Below are 13203 nucleotides of genomic sequence, written 5' to 3' on the forward strand. Positions count from 1 at the left end.
TTAGCATATCATGATATAATTTTTTTTCTGGGGCAAGTTTTTTTTTTTACCGGTATTATCTTGGACGATATGAAATGGCCCAGCCCTAACACACACACACACACACACACACACACACACACACACACACACACACACACATACACACACACACACACACACACACACACACACACACACACACACACACCCACACACACACACACACACACACACACACACACACACACACACACACACACACACACACACACACACACACACACACACACACACACACACTCACACACACACACTCACACACACACACACACACAGCTTTCTTTAGAGTGAAACTTGTCTGACAGTGTGATTATGATCCTTCTTTTAGAAAATGAGTCCAAAACCACAGAGAGTGGAAGCATTGTCAGATATTAGGCACTGAAAAGATTAATATTCAGACATGAAATCGTAAAGTCAGGATATAAATAGGGAAAAACTGGATTATTTTATTTTATATACAACAACTATAATAATTATGCTTTACAGTGTGTAGATAATTTAAGATCAATGATAAGATCGCTGCATTACGGAAGTAAAGAATAATTTCTGACAGGTTTGATATCCGCTACAAAGAAATTAATTTTGCAGTTTATCTCTTTCTTCTAAAGAGCTTACTGGGACAGGTCTTGTTGCACGCTGCGCATTTCTAAAAATATCCAGGACAAACATGCTCTGTCATCTAATTTTAGATGACTGACAGCTCAGAGTTTTGGAGACACGCAAAAATCAAATGGAAAACTTTTTGGATAACTGGGATGTTTAAGAGCTTTCTTACAGGCGCATGCATTTGATATTTGAAAAGTCTCTTCATCAGAATCAGAATCAGAATCAGTTTATTATCGCCATGTCAATGAACGAGGTTCACAAACTAGGAATTTGCTTCAACATAAGGTGCGAATAGTAATAAAGTAAAATAAAGTAAAAATAAAGTAAAAATGAAGTAAAAATGAGAACATTACATAAGACATAAGACCTGTGTACACCCACAAATAAAGTAAAATTAAAAACATAACATAACCATATGTACACCCATACAATAGAAAACAATAAAAAAGCTTAGAGAACAGTACAGATGGAGTATTCAGTTATAATACAGATGTAATGTGACCAAAGCAGAAATTATGAGGTAGCATTATGAGTGTTCAGGAGTCCAACAGCAGAGGGGAAGAAACTGTTCTTATGGCGGGAGGTTCTGGTCCGAATGGACCGAAGCCTCCTGCCTGAGGGGAGTGGTTCAAACAGTCCGTGTGCAGGGTGAGCAGGGTCAGCTGTGATCCGACCTGCTCGCCTCACAGTCCTGGAGACGTACAGGTCGTGGAGGGATGGAAGGCTGCAGCCGATCACCTTCTCAGCTGAGTGCACAACGCGCTGCAGTCTGAGTCTGTCCCTGGCAGTGGCCCCGGCGTACCACACCGTGATGGAGGAGCTGAGGATGGACTCGATGATGGCCGTGTAGAACTGCACCATCAGCTTGGCCGGCAGCTTGGACTTCTTCAGCTGTCGCAGGAAGTACAGTCTCTGCTGGGCCTTCTTGATGAGGGAGCTGATGGTCGGCTCCCACTTGAGGTCCTGGGTGATGGTGGTGCCGAGGAACCGATAAGAATTTGCAGTGGTGATGGGGGTATCATTACAGGTGAGGGGGGGGGCAGAGGGGCTGTGGCTTTCCTGAAATCCACAATCATCAGGATGATGGAAAAATGTCTTGTGACTGTAAAACAATCACACAAACGTTAATATCCACAGAACTGACTGATTGTATCTATTTTTGTGTAGGCTATGATTGAATAGCTGTGGCTGCCATTTTGGATTGAGTTGACTCCAAAAGTTAATCAGTTGCAGATATATGTACGCCCAATGATTACTTTCTGAGAGTGTCATTAAAATCCATCGACTGGTGCACACACACACACACACGCACGCACGCACGCACGCACGCACGCACGCACACACACACACACACACAATCCTTATTGTCTTCATCGATGAGTGATAAAGCTCTTTTCACAGTAAGGAAATGACTCAGTAACTCCAAAACACCTTCCTGTGCTAATCAGGGGCACCACTGGGTGCCACCAAAGAAATTGATACCCCCCCCCCCCCCCCCCCCCCCCCCCCCACACACACACACACACACACACTTGACTAGACAGTTTTATCCTTTTGAGTCACAAGCTTTTGCTTGGTGCATGTTTTAATTTCCACATATTTAAGATCTGTGACGGACTGGAGACCTGTACAGGGTGTCCCCCGACTCTCGCACAGTGACTACTGGGTATGGGCACCAGTGACCCCCGTGACCCACAAAGTCAAGTCATATTTATTTATAGAGGAAGGAAGGAAGAAGCGGGTAAAGATAACGGATGGATAAATATTCAGGATTAGTAGAACCTCAGAAACATAAACACAAACATGTTTTTTGTGCAATTAGGAGTGAAAAAGCAGGGTCTGAAGAGGTTATATGCATATTTTTTTTTTAATAAATGTAAATTTAGGAGGAAGCTTCAATAAGTTGAGAGACAGTGCTTTTCTAAAACTAATGTGGCCTGAAAAGGTAAATAAATATTTTGCTGTAATGTTATAAAATGTACATATTTCATTATTGTGCTAACACCTTATTTTTGTTCACAAAAGTACACAGCAACAAACAAAAAGCATTTTTAGAATAATTAGAAGAAATAGTGGCTTTAAGCTTGAAAAAGCTTGTTTCTAGTTTTGTTCAATGTACTCCTATAAACTGAAGATGTTCTTGACATTTTCTGGGGAAAAAATGGGGAAAAAGCCTAATGTAAGGATAATTTATGGCATTCGATGTATAAAGAAACATAACACATAAAAACTGGACTGTTATGGAACTCCAGATGTTGCCTGTTCTGGTCTCTGCACATCACATGTACAGTGATATTACCTGAAAAACAACAAACTGAGGCAAATCCTTAATGTTGCCAAAGATTTCAAATAATACAAAAAAACTGCATGATAGAATTTTTAAAATTATTTTACAACTTTTGGTTTTGTTTGCTACACCTGAATTTTCAGAGGCCCCCCACATAGCCACCCCATAAAAATAGTCTGGGGACGCCTCTGCTTTTAGTGCCCTGTGCTTCAGAAAATTTGTTAACAAATCCACACGGTTTATAGAATCCACTGTTTGTTTTCAACAGTATTGGGCTGTGAGCTGTGATTATGTGGACCCTACGTTCCTCGTGCACATTCATGTGCAGCTTGCAGTGACATGATTAGAGAAATGGGAGTCAATTTACAGCTTCTGAGTTCACTTGAGGTCTGAGCGTGGCCTTATTCTGCCATTTGAATGTGTTTCAGTGGAGCTTGTTTTAAACACATATGAGCCAAATGGAGATGAGGAAATCGCCAATGGAAGCTCAGGAAGAGAAATAACAAAAACGTTCTGTAAAAATACATTTTTACTAATTCAATGCAAATGAAACACAACATTTATTTGTGGCTTTTTTATGGCTCGTGTTCCTCTTTTTACTTTACATGTTCACAAAAGCTAAGAATTTCAACAGAGAACTAACAAAATCAGAGTGTTTTAGGATTATTGTGACTCAAAACAGACAATACATAGATCTATTTAAAAATATTTCCTGCTATTTTAACCATCAAAGTTGAAAAAAACATTCAGAAAAGTAAAATGTATTCCAGATGGAGCTATTTGTTGCATTGTTTTAATTCTTCTAACAGCCCCATGAATGCTTTGTTGTCAGCTCAGGCCTTTAAGAAGCTCAAACTGAAGGTGCAGTTGTCATCATTGCAGCAGCAGACTCTCACGCTCAGTGACAGGTGTCAGTCAATACTGCTGACTCCAGCAGGCATCGACTCCATTGTGAGCCTGTTCGCTCTAGTTTGGCGCCACGTTTCCTCCCTCAGCTCTTTGCTCAGGTGCCAGTACCGAGGTCCAACGACGCACTCACGATCATTAACCTCTTCTGTCTCCATTACAGCGGCCGTCTCTGGTATATGTCTTAAATATTGTGTTCATGCTCTGCAGGATCCACTTGGACTCCTGCACCACAAACACACAAAGTTTCACATCAGGTTCCAAAGCTTTCAATTAGAAAAATAATTCAGAGATCTTTGGTGAATGGAAGCCAGAGTAATGAGTGCTCGGGGTGTTTTCTTACCTGAACTTCATCTGTGTCAAACAACCCACCAGTCGATTAAAATCAGGAGAAATTACTAGAAAAAGCTATTTGGAGTCCCGGACTTTAAAGGGTGATCAATTTCTGAGTGCAAAATAACTTTTCTAAAATTTACTGAAAAACGTGCAAATGAGCTGAATAGTTTGCAAACTTCCAGTGTTAGTTGAAATAGTTAAAGGAGAAGAAAATAAGACTCAAAGAGCAGAATAATGCACAGAAGAAAACAGTAAGATGGAAAAGTGCAGAGCACAAACAAAAAGGTTACATGAAAGACAAAAAGGACACAAAATGCAAAATGGTCAGATAAAGAGACATAAGAACATGTAGGATGACCAAAACATGCATAAAAAGACAAAGAGGAGACATAAAACACAGAACTGGCACACACAGAGACATACGAAATCAAGAAAGAAGCATAAGAGACATTAAAGGGTACAAAGGATGTATAGGAGGACATAAAGGACAAAAGGAAACATAATGAGAGCAATAAGGACAATAACAAAAACCCATAAGGAGACAAAAAAATAATCATTGGGAGACATAAAAACACAAAAAGACAAACACATTGAGACATAAAAAGACAAAGGATGCACAAATATAAGAATACAAAATAAAACTCACTGGACAAAGGATACATAAAAGAACTGAAAAGAGTAAAAGAAGCATAAGGAAACAAATAAAAATGCACAGAGCGACCTAAAGGATGAATAAATAGATAAAAAGATGAAAAATTGACAAGAAACAAAAACATGATCAAATCATATAAGAGGACAAGAAAGCATAAGACACTTTGAGTGTAAATATGCTGAAGTACATTTGAAAGAGCACAAAAGTTTTGAAGGATCTGGAGAGATCTAAATGCATTTTAATAAGAAAAACAATTAAACAAAGTCTAATATCCCAAAAAGGTTAAAAACTATGCAAACCAAAAGTTACAGCTTCACTATCTGTAACAAAGCTGGAGTAATTAGAGTCTAAAAACCCCTACAGAAGAAACTACGAGCAGGAAAACAGGCACTCTGTGTTTTAGGTCAGTGAAGTGATCTTTCAGCTTCACGGCGCTGGCAAAGATGTTCTTAGTGTCTCTTTTTTCAAATAAATGTCTCCTCTCAGCAGATGTAACGAGTCTGATTTACAGCTGAAGTGTCGTCCACTCGTCATTTCCTCCTCATTACCCTCTCCTTTTCTCAAGGACTGCTCTGAACAATATCCAGGCTCAATTATGATGTTCGAACCGGAAACGCCACAGCTCATGAATCACCTCCAAGGACTACTGATCGTAGGACACCACAGCGCAGCAAACTGGCTGTGTGTATTATAAATCAAAAGAGAAGTTGCAGAATGTGTTGCAGGGAATAAAATACTGCAGGCCGCTGCATCATAAATCTGCAAATTAAACACTGATTGCCTGCAAGGTGCAATTTCAGACAATGAACGCAGCAGGGCAGGTAAACAACAATGAGGTTATGGGAGAAAAGAGGAGACGCTCGGCTCGTTTTCAACCAGTCTGCTTTGATTTGTTGGATAATGGAGAGACGTTTCTACTGCCTGCCTTTTATGGCACATTTCAGCAGGATCGTATGAAAATAAAGCATAATTTGTATATTCACAGTACTCTGTGTTGGCTTATTAAATAACCAGTGTGTGTGTGTTGTCTTTATTCTTACCAGTGGTTTCCATTCACTGCACAATTACACTCTCATGCTCCATTCATGGCTCGAGGAGTTGTAGCTTTATAAAACCATCCGCAAATAGCTTCGGAGCACATTTCCTCATGTTTTCACCCCTTTTAAGTGTATAATCAAGATTTAAAAAAATGTCTGCTGTTAATTTCTTCCGTGCCTTTTATTTGGGGGCCCGGGGAGAAGCCCCTCTCTGAATTCATTACAAGGATAATATTTGTGTAATAAGGAAAATAATCCCAGCCTTAAATATGACTTAGAGGCATTGTAGCGAGTTTAGTTTAAATTCAAACGAATCCTTCAGATAACTTGTAGAAACACAGAATTGATTTAGAAGGTACTGCTGTAGATTTATTGACTGCAGCTTTGTTTATTCTTACACAAAACTGCTAAATTAATCTGTCATTTAAAGGACTATTTCAAAGCTTTTGACGTGGGGTTTCGTGAAAAGTTAAGAAGTTAATTAGCACCATAATAGTAGACATATTTATTAAAACGCCTGGTCTTTCTTGTCTATTTTTGTCAATAAATGTGTGAAAAAAAAAGGCCCTGTGTGTAAATAATGTACACCCTTTTTCCAGGGGAAATAAAACTTTCAAAATCTGTAAAGTATTTACCATTCTTATGTACGTAAATACATAAAACTGTGTTATATAGAAGAAAAGAAAAAAACGGAATTTAATTTTCTTAAACTTTCTTTTTATAGATTCTTCAAAAGTGCAGATTGAACATTTCTGAGATTGCAAATCATCTAATTCAAACTATTTTACAACAACTCAGACAGTTTTACATTTCTGGAGCATTCTGAGCCCATGTTACAGGCTGTTTGTTATATCTGTGAATAGTCAGGCGTTTTTTATTTTAGCAGTGGTAGTTTTGAAAACAATTCTTGTCCACCTAAAGACAGAGACCCACATGACACACATCACACATCCAAGATGTCGCCTGGGGACTCTCTTCTCTCGTGTGCTCTTCCTTGACATTTTATATTCACAAACTGACCAAGAAGGAAATGTCCAAAAAAATATGTTAAAAAATCACAGTAGCAAAAACTACAAAAACACGGCAAAATATACAGCAACCCCCGCCCCCAAAAAACTAGCCAAAACATGGCAAAAACACAGTGCACATGCAAAAAATAGCAAAAGAGCGATAAAATATCTTCAGGAAAAAATACTAAAACTATTATTTACAAGATTCTGATTTATTTACACAGAATATACCTCTAAAACTTAGCTAAACTCCAAGAAACCGCACCAAAACTTTGACTGGATACTGCCCCTGTCACACAAACGCCACCTGCAGCTGCTGCTCATTTTTTCCCTCTCCCCACATGGCACTCAGTCATTATTGTAATGCATGTAATAGCATCAGAAAACCCCATTTCACAGCTTTCAGGGACAGTTTGAATTATTAAAATTGCACCAAGTAGCGAGGAGTTACAGTAATTTGAAATACACATGCACAGCGGTGTCACTGGTGACCCCTGTGGTAGAAGGGTGCATTCACACTTTAGTCTGCTTTAATCGAACTCTAGTTCGTTTGCCTAGAAAGTCCGGTTCATTTGGGGAGGTGTGAATGCACAACCGAACTCTGATGCAGACCAAAAAAAAAGTGAACTCTGGTCCACCTAAAAACCTAGGTCTCGGTTTGGTTGAAGTGAACTCTGGCACGGTTTGAATGCATTGTGAATGAAAGCGGACCAGAGGCAGCTCCAAAAACAGGAATGGAATACAGCGCAGGGCATTCTGGGTAAATACAACCAAAACAACGCACATTTCTCATACCTCATACGGAGCTGTCTCAGCCGCCTTGTGTGAAAAACATTCTCCATGGTCTTCTGCCTCATCTTCCACTCATGCTGAGTCCATTGTTGAAAAATATTTGTTCGGCATATGTGTCAAAGACAAAACAGAAATCTTAAAATCGCTAAAATTTGACACCACTCCATTTTTGTTTTTATTTCCAGAAGTAAGTTGCACTCAGTGTCTTCTTCAGAGGTTTTCGTGTTGTTTCCTTCAGTAGTTCTTGGTGCAGCGCCACCACAGGTGAAGGGGGGAACAGGTTGGCTCAATTGACTCAGTGCAGTGTGAATGCAAACTGCACCAGATGAAAATTTAAACAAATGTTTTGAAACTTGGTCCCCAATCGAACCGAGTCTACCGGACTATCAGGTGTGAAAATGACCTAAGCATGATGACTAATTGTAAGACCCCAAGTTAACAGTCCGATGAAGACGCACACTAATATGTAAAAAGGTAAGTGAGTTTATGTACAATTGTGCACAAGGAGATCTTTGATGGGAAGAGGGGGAGAAGGTGAGTATGGGCAGATTTGAAGGAACTTGATTGTTGAAGGTTGTTGTTGTTAAATCTTACTTTTGGTTGTTTGAAGGTAACGTTGGAGAAGGGGGAGAAATGAGAACCCAGGATTCCAAGGCGGGATGAAGATTTTGATCCAGAAAGATGAGTAACTTTGGAGAGAGTGACAGGTTGATGGTGCTCAGTGTTTTGGTCCAGGTTTATGTTTGTTTTATGCAAGAATACGATGGTTACAGGTCACAGAGCAACGGGGTTTCAATGCCAATGTCAATTTTATTTATTTATCACATTTAAAAACAACAATGTTGACCAAAATGCTTCACAAAGTGTTTCAAGAGGACGGAGGAGCAGGACTTGAAGGACACAAGAAAAACACTAAGGTTAGTCGTCGTTTCACAAGACATAATTTACCGGCTGTCACTTAAGTTACCAGAAGGTCTCATAACGTGCCAGCGTTGGATGAATGACTGCCAAGTCCTTGAATACTCAGCAGAGTAAAGTGATTATGACAGAAAAACTAGGAATCCTACACTAAGGAGTTGGCATTGGTTTGGTTTGGTCAGTTTATGTGATACTGAGATGTCACGCTCAAAGTATGTGTTGTGGATGACTCTCGGCTACTACCGCATCAACTTTTAGCTCGATATTGGTAAAACTGACCAAATGATAGCCATTTTAGTCTTTTCTAAGGTCAGTTTGCTGTAGTGGTCATCCATCCATACATCCATCCATTGTCAGAGTCAGAATCAGCTTTATTGTCATTGCACTGAAGCGCAGCGAAATTACATTTCAGTGCTGCCCGTCCGAGAGAAACATAAACAAACAAACATGGGGAGACGGAGGTGACTGAGGCCACCGGCCTTTGGAGGAGCAGCCTTTTTTTCAGATAAGATAAAGAAACACAAAACGGAGTGGAGTTGTAAAAAAATAAAATTTTGCACTGTGTCCTAGATGAGACACAGTGTGAAAGTTGTAAAAAAAAAAAAAAAAGGATCTCAGCACATGAAACAGCAACACTGATGTCATCATAATACATTTATGGATGAGGAGGCTGATGAGGGCAGTGAGTTGTCCGAGGACCCTGCCAGAAAGTTCCATAGTCCTGATGAAGATGGCACAGTGTCTATCAGCCGGCTCAACTCTCACACAGATCCACAGATGTCCTCAGGAGGGGAGCGATTGGGGGGGGGGGGGGGGGCGCTTCTTGTTTACAAACAACCGGAGAAGTTTGAGATAGCTGGCAAATTCAAGGCTGAGTGGGGAAGCCAAATTCAGATAACACAATTATGTTGGGTCAGGCAGCCTCTGCTTGAATTTCCATGTCTACCTTCATAGTTCTGTTGGTACGTATCACTGCTGATTCCAAACAGCCAAATTTTGTGGTCACACCGCCGGGCCGAGCTTGTAGAATTCTCCAAGGTCAATTCCTTCCCGCCAGTGAGTCCCCAGAGCCGCAAGTGGCCAGTGATTCCCAGAAATCGTGTCCAGCTTAAGGCTCAGCTCACGCAGCATCTGAGTCTGAGAGCTTACCGCTCGGTACATTCCTTCATACAAGGCAGGCAGCCTCACAATCGCCAGAACCGCTGCCGCCGTCTTCCAAATTTGTCGATATTTCAGATACCTGCGAACTCCCAAAAGCAGAAATTCAGTTAACTTTACCAGCTTCTTCCTTTTCGGGTCACGGGGGTCACTGGTGCCCATGTCCAGCCGTCACTGTGCGAGAGGCGGGGTGCACCCTGGACAGGTCTCCAGTTCATCACAGGGCCACATAGAGACAAACAACCATTCACTCTCTCACTCACACCTAGAGTCAAGTTAGAGTTACCAATCAGACTAACATGCATGTTTTTGGTCTGTGGGAGGAAACTGGAGAAAACCCATGCATGCACGGAGAACATGCAAACTCCACCCAGAAAGGCCCCTGGACCGGGATTTGAACCAGGGTAACCTGCTCTCTGAGAGGCAGCAGCTCTACCAACTGCGCCACCGTGCTGCTGCTGCAGTTGTCATTTAACATCAAATTGATTCCAAAATGTAATTGTAAATGTACGTCCAATGTTTACTTTCAGAAACGTTCACTGAAAACCATCCACTGGTTCAGCAGATATTTTGCTAATGGACAGAAAAGCAAACCCCCTCTCACAGAGACATGTGCTAACAGTGCCTTTTTGCAGTGGGCTAACTGTGTCACATATCAGACTAAAGCAGAGGATTTTACAGGCATTTCTGAAATTCTTCCCCTGACCTTTGGGCTCTAATCTCAATGTCTCACTTTAATGCCTCAGCTCAGCCACAAAATATGCAGTAAACGTGCGGCTTGTGGGAAAGTTGGCTGTTTATGCTTATAAATGTAAAGGTTTTAAATGATGATTGCTTGAAATGATGGTAGCAATGCATGAAAAGTGATGATATGACAGGATTATTTTTTTATTTTTGTCAAATCATTCATTTAAATTTAGATCAAATCAGCATCTGTTAACTGAAAGTTCAATGAAGCTTGAAGAGAAATTAAAACATTTTCAAAAACACACTTGTGACATCTGAGTGAGAGCAACTAAAATGCATTTCTTATTCATGCAATTTGTTATTTTCACTGCCAAGAGATTAGCAATAATAAATTGTCCGTTTTATTATTATTTTTAACATTAAGCAGATTATTTAAGTTCAGTCCATCACAGAAAACACATCAATGATTGTGCGCCAAATGCAACTCACAGTTCCAAGTGTGCCTAAATGTAATTTTTGTGCTCGTGTTTATTGCTCCGCTCATGATCACAGAGCAATTGTAGCTGGGTCGACTGATGTGGATGCAACATGCCGACCATCTGTGTGCAACGTTTAATCCATGGAAGGATTTATCTGCTGCTCTTGGGGAAATATGAGTGGTGTCTTACAGGCCTAATACGCTCCAGTTTGTGGAAACAGTATATAATACTATCCCGGGGAAAAAACAAAAGTAACGAGATGACAATTGTGCTGGAGAGAAGAGTTTGACTTAATGACTGCAGCTCTGAAATTGGAGGATTTGGCATTAATGTGGATCGTAATATGTAAAATGCTGCAGCACTCTTTTATAAAACAGCAGATTTATGCTGAAAATGGATTGAATTACTCTCAAAGACTCCATCATGCTGAAGTTTTTATTTTTTGTTGTTGGCTGATGGCAAATGATATGTAATTTATTTCAAACTAAAACTTAAAAAAACACAACAACATTGATCCTAAGAAGTAGAGTTCTCTGGAAAGGTTTAACTTTTAATATCTTACCAGTTGTAGAGAGCTCTTTAATCAGCTTTGGTTTTGAAGAAATAGAGTTTGATTGACAAGCTAACACCTTAATTGAGCAGACCTAAGACTAAAACAAATTTAATCTAAAAATAAATTCACACCGTTCATAGAAAAAGCTCTTCCATACCATCACATACCATCAAGGTGAAAAGCCAGTGATGTTTTTGCTTGTGTCTGTGTTTGTCTGCAGAAATTAACCACGGGGCGTACGTCTACATCTGATTAACTTGGGAGTGGACCAGTTAAAGATGGCCACCACAGCTGAATAACATAAGCACAAAATGACTATAACTCAGTCAATTATGCAGATATTGAGCTAAGATTTGGTGCGGTAGTAGATGAGAGTCACATCTTTATGTCTCTTAAAGAGCTGACCTGATATTCAGTGTTATCAAACTAAATAGTTGGGAGATGTTAAGTCTGAGTAGTTCCAGAAAAGGGCTGCAGAAACATCACAAAGCTGAGCAGATGGGTTGTTTTCTTGTTTTTTCTCTTGAATCAGTGAAAGTGTTAAGACCCTTTGCTCCCTCATTAATCTCTATTGCGCCATGTCACAGCTCAAAAAGAAAGGCGAGATTACTCCCATCCCAGCCTCAGACTCTCATTTAGCCACATACTGCAGCCCATTATTCAGCCATCATGGAAAAGCCACAAAACAAATGGTTTCAAGGGCCGTATTACCTCAGGGTGGTGGGATGGGAGGACGGGAGGATGAGGAAGAAGAGGAAGGGCATAAACATGAGTATGAAGCTCATCATGAAGCTGCAGAGCTCTGACTTCCTCTGCAAAGTGCCTGGCTGTCATCTGTCATCCAAGTACATGACAAACGGCTGAAATGAGCTGGAGAAGGATTTGACACAGATGTCTGCCTTCACCGTGTAATCCTTCACCACACTCTGAAAACGCTACAGCGAGATCAACTTCATTGCCATGGCAACAAACTAAAAAAAATAATCCTGCAGAATCTGAGAGCCTGGGTAATTGGGTTTGATTTTGATTATGGTTATAAATTGCAGCCATGCCTTCGGAGTGACTGATATATAAATAAGGGTGCTGCGAATTAGTCACCCGCACGAAGACGGCCTGTGTGCACACTATCAAAGTCCACAATCAGAAAGAGCTTACTGGTGGGTTTAACCTGCAAGCTTCTTACACAGCTGAACAACGGATTAGCCTTAAAAGTAACCGTGATTAAATCCGTCGGACAGCGATGTCTATCATTTATCTTGCGTTTTTTTTTTTTTTTTCCTGACTGATAAATCAACATCTGGACAGCCATCATTTAAAGTTACAGGAGGTCCAGTTTTTGGAAAGTGAAATGAAGGTGAAAATGGTGGAAAGATACATGCGTCTGAGGGCAGAGCAACGTGTGAGGATGAGCTGCCCTGTGCAGGCGTGATGACTGCACAGTCTGGACTGTGATTAGGGTGAGATAGAAGAGACAAGGCAGTTTAGGATAGAGAGAAGGATTAAAAAAAAACTCCTAGTGTAATTTTTGTTGCTCACTACTTTTGTGTTCCCAGTCAAAATTTACTGCCCCAAAATATTTTATGATGAATTCATGATAATATATTATCACCTAAAGCTATAATAAGTCTTAACTTGTTTGAACAGCACAATTTAGGTCTTTTGTTGTTTTTGCAGCCTCTATGAGCTTATACAACTTGTGTTTGAGTAAAAAAAAATGTATCATTTATGGGCTATTTTTGT

The sequence above is a fragment of the Nematolebias whitei genome, chromosome 4 (assembly GCF_014905685.2).
Source record: "Nematolebias whitei isolate Nwh7 chromosome 4, NemWhi1, whole genome shotgun sequence".
Classification (NCBI taxonomy): Eukaryota; Metazoa; Chordata; class Actinopteri; order Cyprinodontiformes; family Rivulidae; genus Nematolebias; species Nematolebias whitei.